The sequence below is a fragment of the Oratosquilla oratoria genome, chromosome 33 (assembly GCF_046742065.1).
Source record: "Oratosquilla oratoria isolate Oo_2021 chromosome 33, ASM4674206v1, whole genome shotgun sequence".
Classification (NCBI taxonomy): domain Eukaryota; kingdom Metazoa; phylum Arthropoda; class Malacostraca; order Stomatopoda; family Squillidae; genus Oratosquilla; species Oratosquilla oratoria.
The window spans coordinates 19,420,620-19,425,619 of record NC_134809.1 but is presented as its reverse complement, the minus strand read 5'-3'; the positions used below and the strand labels follow the sequence as shown (position 1 = coordinate 19,425,619).

The 5,000-nt window shown below is 39.0% G+C and overlaps 1 protein-coding gene across 3 annotated transcripts in view; it reads right to left on the bottom strand.

Moving 5' to 3' along the window:
• LOC143017791 (two pore potassium channel protein sup-9-like) overlaps window positions 1-5,000 on the bottom strand; it is a 1,051,580-nt gene that overhangs the window by 285,250 nt on the left and 761,330 nt on the right. The window lies entirely within an intron of this gene.

Here is a 5,000-nt window from a genome sequence, read left to right as displayed (position 1 = left end):
ATACAATGAGTTCAGATATTCATGATATTTATTCAAATTTCATTAATGTCGGCTTCTCCTTTAGTTATTCACAGGGTGACATATGTCTATGGCTTAGATTTGTATCTACGAACATAATTTCATAATTTTCAATAAGCCATTACCTATATATATTCTTCCTAATGAATGTTGGCTTATCTGCATTATCATTTAAGAATTCTCCAGTTACACCTCTAATCATATATTATTGAGAAGTGTAGCCTTTGATGGCTGGACTTTAGGGTGCCGCAGGAAAAGATAAAACCTCTTCGGGATTTCTTGATTTATTGAAGCGAAGCAGTTAAGGATATTTACAGATCGTGGATGTAATCCCCTATGGGGAAAGTCCTTAGGTGCTTCCTCTAAGGGAGGGGTCCCCTTTGGTGATACAGTCGCCAGGTTAGATACACAGAAACGGCTTCATCAGTGTTTCTGCATGAGGTTGTCTATACATAATTTCTACAATAATATTTGTGGGTTATAAGTAATATAATGTATCTGGTTAGTATTAGTGAATGTGTCTTGACGTGATATATGGTTTATAGTTATGATTATGTAGTTTGGTAGGTATAAGGAAATGTTTAATGATCTGTCTGGCGAGAGACTTGTGGCATTAATTGGAAGGGTCGCGCGATCGTGGTGTCACACTTGTTGTTTGTGATTTGGGGAATATTTGGGACAGCAAGGGGTTCGCAGTAATATTTGGTCTAAGTATGAGTTGACCGGCGCCAATGTCTGACAACATCCTGTGGTAGATTTGGGAATCACGTGTCGTGCATGTGGTATATCGTATATATGGCTATATGATTAGTATATGGATACAGAAGTTTCATTGTCAAAGAGATGAAGAAGTTACGTAGTGGGTAGAATCGTTGTACAAAGATTGAAAGTGTAGTAAACTGGAAAGAAAATCAGAAATAAACTTAGCTATTGGCAGCAAAAAATTAACATCAAAGTGCCATTAACAACTGAATAGTTGCAGAAGCTTGGTTGTCTATAATTTTAAATCACTGATAACCGAGGTTGAATGCTATTTCAGATAGCTTTGTGGCAAAAGAGTTCATCAGGAATAAGTGAGGAATGTAAAACTGAGGAGAACCTCAATTACAGTGCACAACTGTGTCAAAGGAATCGTTTTAACGAAGCTTCAATATAAGAACAGGGTGTCATAAATCTCGGAGTTAGTGTTGTATAGCAACGTTTTGTTTTAGTCAATTGACGGATCATCCTTGGGTCGGAGGTGTCAAAATACTGTCATCTGACTCGGTGTAATCTGTTGGCATGTATGATAGGCATTTTACCGGCTGAAGAGCCACCGTCGGCAAACGGGAATTCAAAAGTTTTCATTCAACAATTTCAATGCCATTATCTATTTTTACTGGCTGACATAAGACGATTCTAGTCTGATAAGCGGTTACTTACAGTCAGGGAGATCTAAATCCTACTTCGATTAATTCTCCAGTACATATGGCAAATCATATATATTCTTGTTTTGAGCAAGTTTAAACGATGTTATTCCGATGACGAGCAGCACTCCCGTCTAAAACCATGTGCTGAAGTAATAGTTGAAAGTCAAGACTAATAAGTGAGGACAATTATTATGATAAAGGTGAGAGGAAGGGAGAGGAAACAAACGATTATCAGGTTTTAAAGTTCTTGAAATGAAAACTGGGTGACCGTCTTGTATTTCCATAAGTGATTGGAGAGGGTGCATAGAGTGCGAGTAAACGTTTAGCACCTCCGAAGTGCAAAATCGAGCCTCGCGTTGAGAGAATCATCTTCATGGTCGTAGTATTTCCTGCGCTAAGTAGAGAAGGGAGAAAAGTGGACGAAAGGGATTAGCAAAGAAACTGAAAAGAGGTAAAAATAGGAGTAGAATGCAAACAGGAAAGGAGGGAGAGAATGGTGGGAGAAGATAGCGAAAGCCAGGCTCCGGGGGAGAAGAGAGATATATGAGTTTTGGGCAAAAAAGAGAAATCCAAAGAAAAATGGTGAACGAAAGAGACAAAAGATGCAAGGATAAAAGAGATACTGATAGAGGAAAAGGATGCTTACTATAGAGGCATTAAATGAGGAAGGAATAACATAAAGCGTCAAGGAAAGGATGTTGTAGCTATAAGGTAGCCAGGATGCTTTAGGGAATGGAAATGTGCTGTAGAAGAAGTACAGGTATATGAAAGTGAGAAGGGGAGGGTAGACGGGGCTGTAAGAAAGGAGAGAGCGTGGAGAGAATTGGCCAAGATGGCGAAAGCAGAGTGAAGGTAGAAGGTGCTAGAAAAGAGGAACAGAGGTGAAGTACAACGAGAACAGGGAAAGGAACCCTAGAGGTACTTCTAGACTCTAGAGGATGTTCTTCTACCTTGCGAAAGTAATTGGTAAGCTGACACCCGAACCTGATAGTCAGCTCGAATCTCCTTCGGGGCATTCTTTAATATCAGAGTCCTTGTATGTCGGATCCATCACCTGTGTTTTTGGCACTATTTTCCCTTCTGACATATTAGTATTGTGTTTTCTTGTAAATATTCAAGTATTTATTCTTTCCTTCATTTTATACAAGATCTACATCACTTTATCTTTATTTTATATATTCTTAAGTGAAGGATGTACACTTCTAATAGTTCTCTGTATAGGTAATTTTCTGTAAATATTCAAGTATTTATTCTTTCTTTCATTTTATCTAAGATCTGAATCACTTTGTGTTTATTTTATATATTCCAAAGTGAAGAATGTAAACTTCTGTTAATACCTGTCTAGGTAATTTTCTATTTTGATGCCTCTTTTACGTAAAAAAATGCATTTACTGGACCTGATTTTTTTTTGTAATATATTCAAGTGACAAGATTTTGCATTGCATTCTTTCATTATGTTGATTAAGATAATTCTGTCTTTACAGTGTAAACATGGCCGCTCCGTTGCAGTATACACCAAGAAAGTACAAAGAGCTATAACCCGCTTTCTCTGGTCGGAAAGTGTGTCAGAGGGTGAAACTCATCGAAGGCTTTTAGCATAATACGGGGATAGTACATTACCGCTAAGATATGTGTATGAGTGGATCGAGAAGTTTAAAAAAGGCCGTACAATCGTGGCACATGAAGAGGGAGCAGGACGCCCGTCAGCCTCCATCAGTGACGAGAAGATTCAGCAAGCTCGAGAGATGGTAATGGCAAACGGGTGAGTTATCATCAATGAGGTACCTTGTTCTCTGCAGATTAGTCATGGTTCTACCTATCAAATCATCCACAATGAGCTAGGCTGGCATAAAGTCTGTACAAAATGGGTGCCAAGGGAGCACAAGCGCAAACGACTTGAGGCTTGCCACCCTTGTCCGGCCACTTCTAAACTTCTCTATCAACTCACTCACACTTCAAGGCGGTAATGTAATGTCCCTATATTGTGCTAAAAGACTCCGATGAATTTCAGCCCCTGACACACCTTCCGATTAGAGAAATCGTGTCTTTGCTCTTTGTTCTTCCTTGGTGCATACTGCAGTGGAGCGGCCATGTTTGCACTACAATGACAGAAAACAAAATGGCACAATCAGGCTCAGAATTTGATCACGTGACCACAACATGACCAATTATAAGCATGCATGAGCAGAACGTAGTGTGACAATGATAAAGATATGTGATGGCGAAAGTGCGAATAACTTTTTACTCTTCCCATATGTGTATATATATACATATATATAATATATGTATATATATATATATACATATATATATACATATATATATATATATATATATATATGTATATATATGTACAACGCTGAATGGGTCCCAGTGACTAGAGATACATTTTTATCAACCACAATGCACTTTAATTCTAAGACATCAACATCGGACGAACCGTGGAGGCGCATGCAGAAATTGAAACGTGGTACGCCCGAGGACTCGAACCAATGCGGAGAGAACGTTACCAGTGCCGTATTGACTATTAGACCAATACACTATCAAGAGAGATATAAGTTGAGCGCAACTTTTTTTATATATTTGTATGCTTCAGTTACATACACATAAACGAAAGGTTGCATTCAACCCATCTCCACTATGATAGTACATTGGTAAGTATACGAACGCGGGAAAGTATTTGAACAACACTGAATGGGCCCCAGTGACTAGAGATACATTTTTATCAACCACAATGCACTTTAATTCTAAGCCATCAACATCGGACGAATCGTAAAGGCGCATGCAGAAATTGAAACGTGGTACGCCCGAGGACTGAAAACTATGTGGCGAGAACGTTACCAGTGCCGTATTGACTATTAGACCAATACACCATCAAGAGACATATAAGTTGAGCGCAACTTTTTTTATATATTTGTATGCTCGAATTACATACCCATACACATGTGTGTGTGTGTGTGTGTGTGTGTGTGTGTGTGTGTGTGTGTGTGTGTGTGTGTGTGTGTGTGTGTGTGTGTGTGTGTGTGTGTGTGCGCGCGCGTAAGAAAGTGCATCCGTATTTGTGGCAGAAGTCGAGCAAGAATATATTTCGATTGTACGACCATATAAAAAATAATAAATGGGAAGGATACTTCACTCTTTTCCAGTTATTTTCAACGCTTATAATACCTTTTTCCTTTCCATCTCTTTCCCATAGATCTCCTCTTTTTCTACTTTCATTTTACTGATAGAACCTCCTATTTCTTGCCTACTATCTTTTTACCCTATATCTCTCATTCTCAACCTCTCTACACTTTCTCAATTACTTCTAATTGTCTTTCCTATTCACTCCTTCTTCTTCATCTTTCCTTACCTTCCTGGGCGTCATCTCCCCTTCCTCACTTCCTTTTCCCTTCCCCTTTTCCCCTTTTTCTATTTAACATTCTTCTCGTCTCTCTCTCCATCGTCCTTTCTCGTTGATGCACGCCACCTCCCTTCAACTTCTATCCACTTTCCACCCTAAGTCATGTTCACTCAACCGTCTGTCACGGAAACGATACGTTAAGACAACCTCGGTGAATTAAAAGGCCAAGA